Source organism: Lepus europaeus, chromosome Y, assembly GCF_033115175.1.
Source record: "Lepus europaeus isolate LE1 chromosome Y, mLepTim1.pri, whole genome shotgun sequence".
In the NCBI taxonomy this organism is placed as follows: domain Eukaryota; kingdom Metazoa; phylum Chordata; class Mammalia; order Lagomorpha; family Leporidae; genus Lepus; species Lepus europaeus.
Window position 1 is genome coordinate 3236793 of NC_084851.1, and position 17326 is coordinate 3254118.

Sequence of the window (17326 nt, forward strand, 5' to 3'; positions counted from 1 at the left end):
AAGATTATTTTTTTATTTGTTTGTACCTTAAGTTCTTTAAACAGCGCATGAAATATTTTACTTACATTTTGTTTACAAAATGAAGCTCACAGGATGCACATGATCTGGGTCCAAACTTACCTTGGGAAACCAGCTGTTGTCATTTTATCATACAGAATCATAAGCTTTTCATTGTTCTCACTCCTGAAAGATCAACACGATTTTCTTTACTGAGGTCAAATATTAGCTATTACTTTTAAGTGATTTTCCCTGAACTTCATGAGGTCACATTAAAAACAAAACTCCCTGTTGTCCCTTTGTACCTGAATCCCTTTGAATACTTGTGGGTTTCTAAATTTATGGAACAGGTGTCCTTCTCTTGTTTAGGCATGGAGACAAAGATGCCGGACCTATTTATCCAAGTGTCATCAGAGCATGGTGTGTCCGAGAAAACAAAAAGAGTGGCACACAGATCTGTGCCTTCTGTAACAGGTTACTACAAAACTGATGGCCGTAGTCAGTGTAAGTGTATTGTCTTACAGTTCTGGAGGAACACACCCGGTGTGTGTGTGTGTGTGTGTTTGTGTGTAAGCTCCATGCTTTTTCTTACTTATAAGAAAAGTTGTGGCCTTTAAGGAGCATGTAGATAACACAGGGTGACCTTTCATGTCTAGGTCCTCCACCACAACTGAAGACTCTTTTTCACTTAAGTAGGAGTTATGCTACCATAAAATTGCCATATCTTAGAACTCTCACACAGGATGAGAGCTATAGTTACAGGAGAAGAACATTTTTTTTCTTGGAGCAAAAGTTCACAATATCTAGATTTTACTTTTACACATTGTACACTGTTAAATAATGCATTCTTTTTTTTTTTTTTTTTGACAGGCAGAGTGGACAGTGAGAGAGAGAGAGACAGAAAGGTCTTCCTTTTGCCGTTGGTTCACCCTCCAATGGCCGCCGCGGTAGGCGCGCTGTGGCCGGCGCACCACGCTGTTCCGATGGCAGGAGCCAGGTGCTTCTCCTGGTCTCCCATGGGGTGCAGGGCCCAAGCACTTGGGCCATCCTCCACTGCACTCTCTGGCCACAGCAGAGAGCTGGCCTGGAAGAGGGGCAACCGGGACAGGATCTGCGCCCCGACCGGGACTAGAACCCGGTGTGCCGGCACCGCAAGGCAGAGGATTAGCCTAGTGAGCCGCGGCGCCGGCCAAATAATGCATTCTTATAATAACTTGTAATTGACTATTCAGGTGAATACACACACACACAAAAACTTGTAATTATTCTTATAAATAATTCTTTTAATAATTTATAAGGCTTTCTACATAAAACAACTTACACAGAAATACAAATGAATTAATATTTCTGTTACAGATTTCAACACTCAATTTTCTCTTTGGTGGCTGTGTTGAGTTTTCTACAATCTACTGTACCACTGCTTATGCTCTGGCTATGAAATCTGTTTGAACTGAATGAGGCAACATTGGTTATTAAGGTTTATTTCTGGCTGGAGCCGCAGCTCAATAGGCTAATCCTCTGCCTTGCGGTGCTGGCACATCGGGTTCTAGTCCCGGTCAGGGCGCCGGATTCTGTCCTGGCTGCCCCTCTTCCAGGCCAGCTCTCTGCTGTGGCCCGGGAGTGCAGTGGAGAATGGCTCAAGTGCTTGGGCCCTGCACCTGCGTGGGAGACCAGGAGAAGCACCTGGCTCCTGGCTTCAGATCAGCGTGCTGCGCGGCTGCCATTGGAGGGTGAACCAATGGCAAAAGGAAGACCTTTCTCTCTGTTGCGCTCTCTCTCTCTCTCTCTCTCTCTCTCTCTCTCTCTCTCTCTCTCACTGTCCACTCTGCCTGTAGATAAAAAGGGTTTATTTCTATGAATGAGTGTTTTCCTTAAATCTGATGCCATTTCCAGAGAATGGTGGGAGAATCACAGCTATCTTGAATCTTCAGGTTCTGTTTTGATGACTTTCTTTTCTAAGGTGAAATCTGAGCAAGGCTAGTCTTTTAAAATGCTGAGGATCTCTGATGAGCGGGACTTCGCCTTACAGGGATAAAGTCTACTCAGCTCCCCATCCACCACAAAATGATGGAGTTGTCAGTTCTGTGAATTAGGCATTTGGAGATTTAAAGGTCTCTCTCATTGGAGTTACCAGAAGTCAAGGCACTAGGGCTGTGCTCTTGTGAGCTTTGCCTGTGAAGTCCTGCTGATAGTCTTCTCTTGCCATGCTGCAGTCCCTCATAGCCAGCTTGGGTGCAATGGCACTTCATCTGTATTGCCATTACCTTGTCAGGCTGCTGTGAACTAAGAGGTTCAAGTTCTTCACACTTAGTGCTAGCTTGCAGGAAGAGTGTCTACACAGAATCCTGAATATCTGGAAACTCACCCTTCATTTTCAATCTCTTTGGGGATAAGTCATCTCTTTCTCCACACTTTGACCTGGTGGTTCTCTAAGTATACTGGTAGGTAACTTCTTGAGAAATTTGCCTAGCCAGGGCAGTAAATTCATCTCCTCTAGTCAGCAGGGCATTATCCTTCAAAGAGAGTTGAGCAGCTGCTTCATTAACAGTGAACTCATAAAGTGTGAGGTGCCTCCCATTGTTACAGGAAAACAGTGGCAGAGAAATTATTGTTACCTTGTTCTTTGTCTCACATGGAAGAAGAATTTCCAAGTGGACAGCAGAGACAGTTAAAAAGATTTATTAGAGTCAAAGACCTCCAGCCAGAGTGGCATGGAGGGGGACTTCCAAGAGGAAAAAAAAAAGGTGGGGGGAGGGCCCTGCCATTTGGGTTTCTAAACAAAGACAGGAAAAAAAAAAAAAAAGCACCTGACAATCAGATCGGCATGCAGGTACCAGGTGGGGACAAAACCCATCAAAAGACCTGATTTAAAATTCTCCATCCTGTATGACCTGCTCATATATAAAACAAAAGTCCACCCAGACAGGTGGGATAGGTAACTTGTTTTCACAACAAGTTCTGAGATCAGGAAGAGCTCCCTTGCTATTCTCATGGCAAATTTGGAGATTCTGAAGGTATTAGGATAGCCTGTTTGTTCTTGCTAAAAATAAAATTTGGGGGGACAGGAGGCAGATTTTTCACACCCCAAATTCCACTGGGACCACCGTGACCACACTGTACTTTTGAATTTCCTCTTCTTTGTGTGGATTTTCATCGCCCATCTCAAAAAGGTGACCAATCATGTTGGCCAACTTCTTGTTGGGTTTCAGCAGCTCTTTCACTTCATTCAAGTCACTTTTCAGCTGTATGGTGCCATTTTTGCCACACACTCAGGGCCTCACTGCTTTCCTTTGCGGAGGCCGTGGAGCCAGCTGGGGACAGACAGTGCTCACTTTCAGTAGCATGGTGGGCTTGGTAGAGTCTGGACTTAACAACACTCTGCAGTGCTAAGCTCCTGACATCTGACGTCCCCTGTCCAAAGCTCTTCACACAGGTAGTGTCAGCACATTTGGGGATTTTTAAATGAGGTTCTCATGCATTGCTATTCCTTGCAGGATAGTCCCAGTCATGCTCTCCCTGAAAACTTATAGATTGATATGCCACTGACAGGAAGGGAAGTCAGTGGCTGATTGACAGGGCCACGGTTTGCAACCCTGTCTCTCAAAGCCTCCTGTACCCTTCTAAGCTGAACGGGCTTGGTAGCCATGGCCAGGAGTGCCATAATTCCAAAAATTCCTCCACAGAGCTTCTGGACAGCTTTTACCTTAGCAAACATTCAACTTGTTTCATAAAAGCGTCAAAATAAAGAAGATTGGTTTTCTGTAATACTGTATACAGCTGTAACTGTCTCCAGGGTCCTGGAGACCACTGCAGCTGGTACCGCGGGTAGGTTTAACTCAGCCAGGGGCTGCAGCAGCGGTGTTGGCGCACGTGCTCCCTAGGATGCCTCAGCCCCAACTCCATAGTGACATCCCCCAGGCTCTCCCTCCTCAGGGGGCTGTGGGGCCAAAGACGCCCCGTTTCCAGCCAGGCGGGGAAGGGAAGGCGGTAGGTGCTTACTGCCCCTTCACACCCTCTTTCCAGGTGCGCTCAGGGCCCCCGTACCTGCTGTGCCCTCCATTCCCCACTCTGTAGCCCTCCTTGTGCTTGCTTCTCGCCGCCCTCTTCTGTCCCCGCCACCTCCCCTTCCTCACCTCCCGTGCACTGTCACATTGGGAGATTCTGCGCTGCTGCTGCGTTCCCAGCACCAGATACCGCTCACGCGGCCAAGTGATGCAAGTGATGCACATCCCGGCGTGGGCGGCGGCGCGGGGACAGGGCTTTTGGACTCTTCCCGCCTTCCTCCCTCCGTGGTACCCCCAGTTTTTTCTGTCCTCAAGTGCAGGCAATGAATGCCAGTTGACACACATGATGTTAACTGTTGCGTCCCACACAGCTGATTAAGCACTTGGGTCTCAAGAAAAATTGTTGGTGTTTGTTCCACATTTTTTCTTGTTTGTTTCACTCGTGGCCTTATTCTAGTCCACACAATGTGAAGAGTTGGTCTGACACGTGAATATTTTTTTCTTTACGTCTTTTTAAAAATTGTTCGATACTGTTCACTTTAAAATGTAGAGCGCCGGGTAACACAGAAATAAGAACTTGGATCAAAAGCAAAGCCAGTATTCTAACGTGGGACGCAGACAGCCCAAAAGGTGTCATGACTACTGCAGCAAATGACGATTCTTGTACGGACCTTACACACAAATGAAAAAAAGAAAAGTTTGAGTAACAGCTTCAAAGAAATTCTTTTTATCACCCCGCCTTTTCACCTGATGGTGAAGAAAGTGACTCCAAGCTTCTGTCAGCCCTAGAGATCAGGATGCAGATGTATCAGCTTCTGAAAAAGACTGATAGAGAGTTATCAGCCTAATAGCATTGAGCTTCAAATGTAGAGGAAATGGGCACCTGTTAATCAGCATAACAGCCTAAACAATCCCACTTCCTCATTGATGCACATGTTCCTACAGAGAATGTTGAAAACCCAGATGCAAGAACTTGCTTGTTCCTGTTTCCCACAGAAAACAACAACAACAAAAAAACCAAGAGGCCCTATTAAACCAATAGATAGAAAGTACAATGGGATTGTGCACAGAGCTGCTTTTTTAAATAGGTAAAACTAACGTTAAATGTGTTTTTTTTCTCAGTGTAGCATTGGTAAGTTGAAAACTCAAGGCAAAATGCTGGATTGAAAACAACTTCTTGCCTCCAGAAATTCACTTCGCTGGCTGGCTGGTGTTTGTGGCATAGTGTGTTAACCTACCACCTGTGACACCAGCATTCCTTTGGGCACCAGTTCAAGTCCTGGGTACTCCACCACTGATCCAACTCCTGGCTAAGGCACCTGGGAACAGTGGAGATGGCCCAACAGCTTGGATTTCTGCCCTCCACAAGGGAGATCTGGATGAAGCTCCTTGTTACTGGTTTCAGCCTTGCACAGCCCTGGCTCTGGCAGCCATCTGGGGAGTGAGCCACTGGCAGGGAGATCTCTCTATGCGTCTCCCTCACTCTCTCTTTCTGTAACTCTGCATTTCAAATAAATAAATAAATAAATCTTTAAAAATAAAATCAGTTTGCTGCCTGGGACACAGTTGTTTATATTAAGAAGGCAGAGGAGAGCTTTCCTTCTATGAAAAGCTATCTACAGACTGGGAAAAAGCAGCCATTCCTACAAAGCTGAAATGAGTTTCTAAGGGAGAAAAGGAAGCAGCTGATTTGGAAGGGATAGCCCTTCTCTCCTCACAAGCTGGCTTTTGTGCCCACCCATGTGAATGAAGAATTTAAACTGGTATATTTCCAAAGGGATTGCAATGGAGATACTTTGAGTGGTCCAGGTACACTAGTTGAACACAGGTTGCAGTCAATTTGACAGGTACAGGCAGTAAAATGGGCAGGGAGCCCTGGCAGCTGAAACTTGAAAAGGTCCTAGGAAAAATGCAACGAAGTAGTTTCCCAGAGATATGAGCAACCTTTAGTCAGCAAAGGGCTGCCTGGGACCAATTTGAATTTTAAACCCATTTTGCCACCCAGAATCCGTCTTGAAGGTTCAGATACTCAGGGCTCTGAAACTCTGTGAACATAGTGCCCAAAAGTCAACTGCCATTGAGGTATGCCTTGCTTAAGTGAACTACCTTGAAATTTTCCCTAAGCCTTTTCATCTAAAGAGAAGTAGAGAAAGGAGAGTATTGACAATTAGCTACCTTCAGAAACCACACTTGCAGACCCAAATGTGGTGCAAATTAAAATAAATAAACATGTTTCTCCCAAGGACATGGGATGGAGCCATATGGAAGAAGGATTCGGAGAGGCACATGGAAAAGGTGGGAGCCAGGAAAACAGACTGTGGTCAGTGCTTGCAACACATTACACTGCTTTCAATAAAAAAATATGTCTTGCTATCTGAGATGCTATGAGTTTGATCATGTAATGAGACAAGTGAATTAAACTCACAAGAGAACAGAACTGGAAGCGATAGCTTCTGAGTTGTTAACTGAATTTTGTAAGAAGGGCAGGTGGAAGATGGGGAGCTGATTTAGCAGAAATCCAAAAGAAGTATGTGTAGAATGCTAAAATTGGGCAAAATGCAGAGAGATTTCAGTGTTAGGAACCCCAAAGATGAGAGAAGAACTGTCTGTAAAGATGCCCATGAGGAAGCTGGGACACCTAGATCTCTTTTCTTGCCCATACGTTTGGAGAAGCACTCTTTCCACACTTGTCTGGAGACCAGAGATCTTACTTGCGAATGTGTGCACAAGACAGTCTTTGAACTTGGAGATGCAGGCTGAAGTGTGGATGGCAATAAGGACTGTAAAAATGGAACTCAAGTTGTCACTGAAAGCTCAGTCCCTGTTTCCAGAAACAAACCAAAGCAATGAGCGAAAGGTTTTGGGGGTGAAGAAAAGCGAACCTTTAAACTGTCGACATGTGAGAGAGTAGCAGACATTACCGTCTCTAGGACTACCACGCTGCTTAGTGAGGATCTTTTGGGGCCTTATAATGGGATACAAGAAAGTGGTGCTCCTATGACAAAACCACAAAAGAGCTGCAGGTCTCTGGTGTCAGTCACCAAGGGTAACTTCCTTTTAGTTCACAGGTTGTTTTTGCAGTACATAGGTAGTGAGATTAGACCAGGTCCTCCTTGAGATAGGAATTAGGCAATCTGTGCCTCGGGATGTGGGGATGTGAGTGAGCTGGAAGCCCACAGGGTAGACCTGAAGCATCAGCTGCCTGGGTGTTACATTTAAGCAGTAAAACTTGTTTCCTTATGTAATTGTATGCCTCCTTGGCAAGTCTTTTGAAGCAGGAGGCTGAGTGACACTCTTCCTCACAGAAAGCAATAAGTTGTCAAAGAAATCTGCAAACAGATACAGAGAGATATGCCAGACTTACAGCTGAAGTCACAACCAGGCAGTTAACCAGCAGTTTTAATGAAAACAACACACTGATTTCACCCAACACTAATGAATACAAATATCACAAGGAGAGTTCTTTATGACTAGGAAGATAACGCTGTACTTAACCTGCAAATGTAAGGAGACCAAGAAAAGAGAGGGCAATAAAAAGGGAAAAAAATAAGAGAGCAGCTTATAAGCAAGCAAACAAATAAGCAAAACAAAACAAAACAAAAAAACACAAAACAAAAAACACCACATGTCTTTACACAAAAAATGAACACTTCTTGGGGCCTGCCTGCATTGTGACCTAGCTGGTAAAACCACTACCTGTGATGCCAGCAACTGGTATGGGTCCCAGCTGCTCTGCTTCTGATCCAGCGCCCTGTTACCGTACTTGGGAAAGCAGAGAAGAATGACCCAAATGCTTGGGCCCCTATACCCATGTGGGAGTCCCATGGGAAGCTCCTGTGTCTTGGCTTTGGCCTGGCCCAACCCTGAATGTTGTAGCCATTTAGGGAGTGAACCAGTGGATGGAAGATCCCTCTCCCCATGCCCCACCCCTTCGGCAACCCTGTTTCTGTAACTCGGCCTTTCACGTTAATAAACAAATGTGTTTTATTTTTAATTAACAGTTCTTTACATGTAGGCATCTTTAACAATATTTCAGGAGATTTAAATACACGTCACACAGATTGCAGGTACAACATGTATTCAGTATCTATTAAGATACTTATCCAAGACTGGTGATCAGGGAGTAGTTAGCAAGTAAAAGATTAGTAAACATACCATTTAAAAGAGATAAAATTATAAAGAATACAGAAAGAAAAGTAGGAACATCATTAGTGTTATATGTAGAAGATAAAAATAAAGAGAATGTGAGCAAAGAAAATGAACAGAAAGAAGTAACCCAGAGAGCAGTGTACACCCATTCACACATTTTCAAAGTACTTATTTTCCTGTTGCTAGGTAGGAGGTTAGGAATTAGCCTATGTGTCCATGAGGGGCCTAATGAAAATCAAGGAATTTCAAGGGCCTACAAAAACTAAAGGAATGCAGCAGCCTCTCCCAGCCTGGGAAGCAGCCCAATATTTTATCCTACCCTGTCCATAGCCTGACAACTTTTTGGGTGGTCCCAGCCTTCCCTCCGAGGGAAGCTCCCCAGGAGAATCCTCTCTTCCCAGCCCCAAATGGGTTACCTATCCTGATTACATTGGGCAATAAAGCCTTCACAGGTTTGTCCAAAGGAAGGCACACTTGGAAGAATCTCCTCTGCCTGGGAGCAGGAGGAATGTCAAGTCTGATAATTCTGAACAGTAAAAACTTTGAAGGAATTTTACTTAGCTCACACTGAGCAAACCCCTTGTCCAGGAGGAAGGAGAAAAAGGAAAGAGAAACAGAAAGAATAATTGGCCTTGATTCCTTTAAAAGCCCCAGTCTGAAAAGAAACTGCACCCCGCTCAGCGCTCAGCACTCAGGTCTTTCCTGAGCCACCCAGCCGACCTGTCGGTGTATTCTCTGCATTAAACCATATAACCCAGCTTTTCCCAGTTAGATTCTGTCTGGAGATGTGCCCATCAATTCTGATGCATGCCCTACCCCATTCAACTTTGCTACCTTGCTTATTGCTGCTCTCTGTCTCCTGTCTGAATTCTTCCTTGTGTGAGGACAAGAATCTATCCTACTCAACTCCACTAACACTATCACCCCATGGGTTTAATGGGAAAAAATGTTTTGTATCATCCAGCCATCCCAGGAAGAGGCCATTTTTGGTAGTTTTAGCTAGATGTTTTCTGATTATGGGTAAGTTTGAGAATTTCCTATGGGCTCGAGTGCTCTTTCTCTGTAAACCATTTTGAATGCTTTTTCGCTTGTTGCATTTCTGGAGTGTATTTACCTGGTTTGAATAAGAGTATTCTATATCACATCTTCTAAATTCTTCAAGGACTTCTCCATAACCTCCTTCTCCCTGCACCTACCTCAAAAATAATAGTAAAAGAAACACTATCAGGGAACACAACCAAATCACAAAAGGGATTCACAAACATCTCATATCAGAAAAAATTTAAGCAGAGAGACTACAAGTCAAGACATGGTTTCCATCTATCATGTCTTGTTGTGTGTTGTAACAGGAAGGAAACCAGAAAACAAAGACACCAAATTACTGGTGACAACATGGCACACCTTAAAAGAATTCACACTTAACACTGTGTCCTGGGAAAGCTGTAAAATAACCACAAAGCCCAAATGACTCAAATGGGAAAGTATGTGTTATGTATTAATGTTAGCCATCGCAAAACACACCGGACACCGGAGTAAGGGAAAGGGTTTATTGGGGAACACCCTACAGACCAGAGTGAAGGGGCAGTGGATGAAAAAGAGAAAGAGTGTATAAGAGAGAGAGAGAGAGAGAGAGAAGAGAAGATAGAGAGACGAGCCAAGAGAGAGGAGAGAGCGCAGGAGAGAAGATCCAAGAGAGCACGTGGAACAGGAACAGGCCCTTTTAAAACTTCACCTGAGGGTGGGCAGGGAAGCAGGAGCAGCAAATCCCATTAGGATGGGGGTGGAGCCTGGCTCAGGTAGCTGGGCAATGCAGCCACCTGGCTAAAACTGCCCCAGTTTCCTAATAGTATGTAACACTTATTTTAAGCAAACCAGCAACTCATGAAGGCTGAACTCAGATGCAGTACATTTTCTTCATTTTTAACTGGATTCTCTCTTTATTTACATTAAAATAAAATAAAACTAGTCTCTAACTCAAGGTGGTAGAGTTTTGAGATAGCACTGATCTCACAGTCAGAAAGATGTGTTCATATAATACTTACATACCATTGCATCATCCAGCATAAAAAAAGACTACAAGGCAATCCCTTCCTCTTCCGAACACCAATTGCTTGGGTGTCAAATAAACATAGTGATTATCCCCCAGAAGTGATATTAGGATGTTAAAAGCAAAAATTGCAAAGTACACAATATATAATTCTGTCATATGGTAGTTCGTCATATCCTACTTTCTTTTTCCTTTTCTATCTACTAAATCGTACTTAGTAAAGCCAGATTGGAAGGTTGCTTAGAAGCCAGACATTATTATATTTATGAAGATGGTAGCAGTGACTTAGCAGAGGACCACAGCAAAGATTTTGGCATCCTTTTCTGTTAGTAAGAAGGATTATGATCATATCACATTGTGACACTATGAAAAGTTCCTGGCTATTGCTGCTATGGCTTTGCCACTGGCAGTGTGGATTATGCATGAGCATCTGAAGGATCCCCGGTAAAGGACAGCTGCCTGTAGGGGTTGACGTACATTCCTGCATTTCCAAGGTGAGAATTTTAAAGACATGATTTTCCATCTGCTTTCCTCATTTCTGTTCAACAATATTATAGTGGAACAACGTTGTATCAGGGTGTTCTTTTGCTACAAACCTCAGAAAGCCTATTGATCTTCACGACTCATTCATTACCACAATCCATCTTTAGAGAAGTCCTATGTGACCCTCAATGTTAAATTCCCATTCTACAAGTCATCATGCTTCTCCTTCAAACAACTTAACACTGAGATAGTAGGTGATAAATAATTTTGTTTTTTTCTATCCACTCACATACTAATAGTTTAAGCGTTCTCTTTCCTTCACCCCAAGACCTTATGCTTGTTATTTCATTTGGCTCCAGGGACAGGGACCCAGCTTTCGCTAACAACTTGACCTTCAATTTCAAAAAGTCCCGGGGCCAGTGTGTTATAGACCCTCTTCTGGTGGATATGAAAGAAGCCAGCTTGAGGGAATGCTACAGACACCCTCCTGCTTGCCATCAAAGGTGCCAGCTGGGTCGAAGCAAACCCATTCTGACTTTGGAAACTGATTCCCCACCTGCCATAGCTGTATACCTAAGATAAGATAGTTGTGTGCCTCGCAAAAATGCCTTTAAGTTATGATCTTCTGGGTCCTGTATTCTAAAACGATCCTACCCTTGCAGTTGAGATTTGTTAGTCCCTAGGGCCTAAGTTAACAGTGTGCACCCCGAAATTGCACTGAAACTGCATGGTTACTGCCTTGCTAAATTCAGGGTATAAAAGCAGGGAAACACAGAAGATGAGGCTTGACTCTTTTTTTTTTTTTGGACAGGCAGAGTGGACAGTGAGAGAGAGAGAGAGAGACAGAGAGAAAGGTCTTCCTTTTGCCATTGGTTCACCCTCCAATGGCCGCTATGGCTGGTGCACTGTGGGCAGTGCACCACGCTAATCCGAAGCCAGGAGCCAGGTGCTTCTCCTGGTCTCCCATGCGGGTGCAGGACCCAAGGACCTGGGCCATCCTCCACTGCACTCCCGGGCCACAGCAGAGAGCTGGACTGGAAAAGGAGCAACCGGGACAGACTCCCGCACCCCGACCGGGACTAGAACCTGGGGTGCCGGCTCTGCAAGGCGAAGGATTAGCCTACTGAGCCGCGGCCCTGCCCGAGGCTTGGCTCTTGAGACACAAATCTAGTCAAGCCTGCAAGTATAAAAAAACTGTGCCTTTCCTCCTGCAGCCTCAAGTGCCATTTGCTTTCTTTGGTCATTGTGCACAACAAGTGTTGTGATAAAGCAGGTAAATCTGACACCAGGGATGCCAGCTCTGTTTTGTGTCCCAGCTGCTCCACTTCCAAACCAACTGACTGCTAATTTTCTGGGACAAGCAGTGGAAGATGACCCATGTGTTTGAGCCCCTTCCACTGAGGAGCAGCCACTGGATGAAGCTGCTGGCTTCAGCCTGGCCCAGTGTTGGCCATTGCAGCCCTCAGATGAGTGAAAAGAGCATAAGGAAGAGTCCCCCCCCCCACACCCCAGTAATACTACATTTCAAATTAAAACTCTAAGAAGCAAAGAAATAGAGGGAGGAGGAAGGGAGGGAAAAAGAGAGAGAGAAGGAAAGAATCAAAAAAGAAAGGAAGCAAGGAAAGAAAGAAATAGTACTTATTCTTATATTCATTTCAACCTATATTTCCAAAGCTGTCCTGTTCTTGCTGACTGGAAACTACAATGTGCAGAATGTTTAGTCACATCTGCTGAAGCATCCTGCAGTGAAGATTAGTTTGATTCAGAAGTCAATTTATTTTGATATGCAAAATAGAAAAATAAAAATAAATTGTCCATGAGCACACACTTAAAAATATTACAGAGCTACAGATAGCAAGGACATACAGTTTCACATTGATGTATTATGTTAGTACTTTCCATTCACTAAGCACAAGTGAAATCCAGAAAGTTAAAACACTTCTGGAGATACCTGCATTCCCTATCAGTGTGCCCAGCCTGAGTCATCCTGCTTCTGATCCAGTTTCCTGCTAAAATATACTCTAGGAAACACTAGTTTGAGTACTTCGATCCATACCACACTTGCGCGAGACCCATATGAAGTTTTGACTTCACCCTGGCCCAGCCACAGCTATTACAGGCATTTGGAGAGTAACCCAGTGGATGCAATAACTCTCTCTCATGATCTCTCTGTGTAGAGGTGTGTGTGTGTGCATGAGCACGTGTGTGTATGTGTGCACATACATACATACTCTTCAAATAAAATAGCTTAATGATTATTCCTCAAAATTGATTCTAGAATGTTTAAAGGAAATTGCATAGGAAATACCTAATACATAATTTTATCATGTTTAGTTTAAACAAAAAATGAGATCCCAAATAAGCTGATGAATGAATGAGAGACAGACATAGAACAAAATGCTTGGCTCTAATCAAGTGTCTGCTTGTCATATAAGAATCGAAGCCATTTTCCCCAAAGTCAGCCTAGGCACAGGGAGCTGAAACCATACCTTCTTGTCCATGTTACCACAACACTGTGCCATCTCATTGTCTTTACTAGTGTGGCTTTGCTTTTCTAGGAATGTCTTGCTCAGGTAAATGGTTAGATTACTTATTACAAGAACTTCCAAAGAGACTCATCAGCTTTTCAAGGGAATGCATCGGCGGATGAGATTTGCTCCCAAGATTAGTGAATTCTTTGCCTCAAAAAGCTCACCTTGCTGCCTTCCCCAATTATGAGCTGCTGTGTGATGGTCCTTACCTAATCCTAATAAGGCCATTTTGGTCTCCTGGCCTCCATGACCCTGGCCTCCATGACCCTCTGCATTGGAAAACCCATCCTCAGTCAAATTTCCAAGTCTTCCCACAACTTCCCCATTCTCACACAGCATAAAAGGTCATCAAGCAGTGTACCTCATAGCCCATGAGGAGGAATAGAGATTTTTTTTTTTCTGATGTACAGGTGTGTGTTGGTGACTTTCAGAAGTATAATTTGGGGAGCCAACTTTTATCACACAAATGTCACAAAAGGACTGAAACAATTAATAGGTGAGGACTCACATTGTGGTTAAATTTGGGCAGCCTAGAACCAATTGAACCACTCTTACCACAAAAGACATGTTTTACAGGGGCCGGTGCTGTGGCTCACTTGGTTAATCCTCTGCCTGCAGCGCCAGCATCCCATATTGGGTGCCGGGTTCTAGTCCTGGTAGCTCCTCTTCCAGTCCAGCTCTTGTCTGTGGCCCGGGAGGGCAGTGGAGGATGGCCCAAGTGCTTGGGTCCCTGCACCCCCACGGGAGACCAGGATAAGCACCTGGCTCCTGGTTTCGGATCGGCATGCCATCTGGGGAGTGAATCAATGGAAGGAGGACCTTTCTCTCTGTCTCTCTCTCTCTCACTGTCTATAACTCTACCTGTCAAATAAATAAAAAAGACATATTTTACAAAGTTTATTTTAGACAAGGCTTTTGAAAACACCTTTCCCCATATTATCTAAGGGAACAACAGTATTCAGACTGTGACACCCGAAAACATGGCACATTGTTATTTCAGAAAACAACAGAAGCATGAAGGTCTCTCTGACCTTCTCCCTGATTTCTGCTCCAGCAGAGGCATTAGCAAATTCCTTCTTCTTCCTCTCAAGCAGGGGACAATATCTGTCTCCAAGGTGTTCTCCTGGTGGCCAGAGGAAAGAGTTCAAAGAGACAGAAAGAGAAAGAAGAATTTGATCATGCAGGCCTAGATAAACCTCCCCCCAGTCTAAGAGCATTAGATCATACTCCTTTCAAACAGTCATACTGCACCATAACTCTCCACTTCATCAAACCCAAGGATGAAAATACACAGATTTTCCTGTTTCTTTGGGTTTTTCTGAAGGATGCCCTGCCAGGTTAAATTTTCATATCAAAAATTTGGAAGGTTTTCTCTTGGTAATCTCTCTAAGTCATGAGGCATCAGTCAGGAACCTTATTGCTACAGGGAAATTGGTGGAGATGCGTTCATGCTGGCATCCTGGAGTTGATAAAAATTTATGAGACCAGTTGCTACCATGAGAAGAGAAGATGTGATGTTCTATTTGAGCAGGAAACAGAAAACCTGCCAGTAAAGGGAGGGGCTGGTGAAAATGAGACTGAGCTGCTGAAGTCTCACATCCTAGGGGTATTTGTGTCTTTAACATACTGTCTCCAAAGAGCAAATGTAGTGGTTAGCAACTGGCTATTGTGAAAACAGGGAAGATTTTAATGAAAATTTATCTCACTTTGCTTTTGTCAAAACCTAAATCTTCTTGTCCATTGGCAAAGACTGTTACAACCAAACTTTCACCCTGTTTTGTTCAGGGTATACGTGTTGGCAAGAAACTACAGTTTGTATGTGCTGACAAAGAGCTATGGGATAGAGTTTGGCCAGCTTCTAATCCCAGGCTCCCTCATTGTGGTGGCTAAGGTAAAGCTAGTTTTCTCCTCTAGTAAGGGAAAAACTTTCTCCTAGTGCTAAGATTTGCAAAACTGCAGAAGGCTCATCTCATCTATGTGAACAATATGAGGTCAAATTTACACTGGGACGTGTACATAAATGGCTGTAGACTCCTTACATGCTTATTGCACTATAAAACATTTAAATGAAGCATGAAACCAAATTACTTGAGTGCAAGTATAATTTAAATGTTCTATCACCTTCTCAAGTTCTTCATCTGTACCTTCTTTGTTTCTAAAGCTAGAAAATTAAGATTAAGAAACCCTATTCTCTTAGATGGTTATAATATTAAGTATCTTCTGCCTACTTTAGATCACAGAAAAATAAAATAAATGTAGGTGATATAAAAAAAATGAAAAAGTGTTACTGGAAATGAGAAGTGAGCTATAGCCTAAGTTATAATTGGCATTAAATTAATTAATTTTTAGGGATTCATAATTTATCACTGAAAATTTAAGTAGCAAAATCACAGAAGAGATCAAAGAGTTACCATTTTGTTGAAGACTCATTCCTTCTTTTGAAAGGAAAAGTGATATAGAGAGACGAGACAATCGCTTATCGGCCTTTTGGCTAAGATCGAGTGTAGAGAGAAGAGAGAGGTATTTTCCATCTGCTGGTTTACTCCCCAGTAGCCACAACAGCCAGGAGCCTGGAACACCATCCTGGTGTACCACATGAGTGGCAGAGGTGCAGGTATTTTTTCAAGTGCTTTCCAGGTGCATTGGAAGGGAACTGGATTGGGGTTCTTGTGGCACAGCAAGTTAGGCCACCACCTGCAAAATAGGCACACCACATGGGAGCCAGTTTAAGTCCTGGCTGCCCCACTTCTGATCCAGTGCCTGCTAATGGGGTGGGGACCAGTAGAGGGATGGGCCCTGTGCTTGGGTCCTTGGACCCATGTCAGAGACCTGGGAGATTCCCCTGGCTTCAGACTTCAACTTGGCCAGCCCTGGCCATTGCAGCCATTTGAGGAGTGAATCAGAGGACGAAAGTCAGTCTCTCTCTGTCTCTCTCTGTCTGTCTCTCTCTGTCTCTGTCTCTGTCTCTGTCTCTCTCTCTCTTTCTCCTTTCCTTCCCTTTTCCTTTGAGTGACAGATTCCTAGTACTTGAGCCACCACCTGCTGCCTCTCAGAATACACCATCAGAAATCTGGATCTGAAAGAAAGTACCCAGAACTCAAAGCAGTGCTCCGATAGTAGTTCTCATGTTGGCACTCCAATATGAGATGTGGGCATCCTAAACAGTGATGTTAACCCAATGCATCACAATGTGCAACCCAAACAACAACATTATTTTCAAGCTCATAAGATAATAGAAAGCTTTTATCATTCAGATAATCTGGCTGTAACATTATTCTGTTCAAGGTTAAAGAATAAAAAGGACAATTGCAATTTTAAGTCCAAAACTGGACAAAGGTTTGTAAAATGTACAACAGCTAAAGAAGAGTACCTCCATGTTTCTCGTATAGTAAGCTCTACAGGGTAAAAACAAAATTCAGCAAAGACTATGAACAATATATTCCCAAGCTGACAAGGCACAAAACATTTTAAAAATTAGAAACTGAATGAAAACTGGATATGATCTTAATGCAACAAAGTGAGAAAAATTGAGAACATCACAGAACCCCTTTGTGAGATTATCTTTCCAAACTCCTCCTTAAAGTCATTTTGGACCAAACAGGTGTTGGTTCACTAGAGGAGTATTGTTGACAGGAACAGAAGGGAGATAGATCCTGCCAGAGATCAGATGGTCGGTCCAAAAGTTCAAAGGCAGCTTTCATTTTCAAGACTAGAAAGAGTGACAATGTGGGCCAATAATATCTGAGCTGATTAGAGGTATGGGAGTAACCCACACCGTACATCAGAAGTTAAATGGGAGGAGTGAGATCACTTCTAAGTTTCAGGACAGAATACGTGTATGTAATCAGCCTTCAGATTACATAACTCAGACCCCCTTGTTGGAACTATGTGCTTGGGAAAATGCTTCATGTTAGAACAGATTTATTGCAAACAAGTAGAATCTCATTTCACAAGCAGTTTCCCATATGTTAAAAGATCAAAAAATAAATTAAAACACATACTAGAAATGAAGAACAAGCAGCGTTACCTGAAAGCTGTACACTAAATACACTAAAATGTGTTTATAAGATTCTTTTCTTCAGAGAATTTTCATCTCCACCACACTGATTAATTAG

The 17326-nt window shown here is 43.4% G+C and overlaps 1 pseudogene; it reads right to left on the minus strand.

The window, feature by feature from the left end:
* Positions 1–1911: 1911 nt before the first annotated feature.
* LOC133753991 (NGFI-A-binding protein 1-like) lies at positions 1912–4346 on the minus strand (annotated as a pseudogene).
* Positions 4347–17326: the final 12980 nt, after the last annotated feature.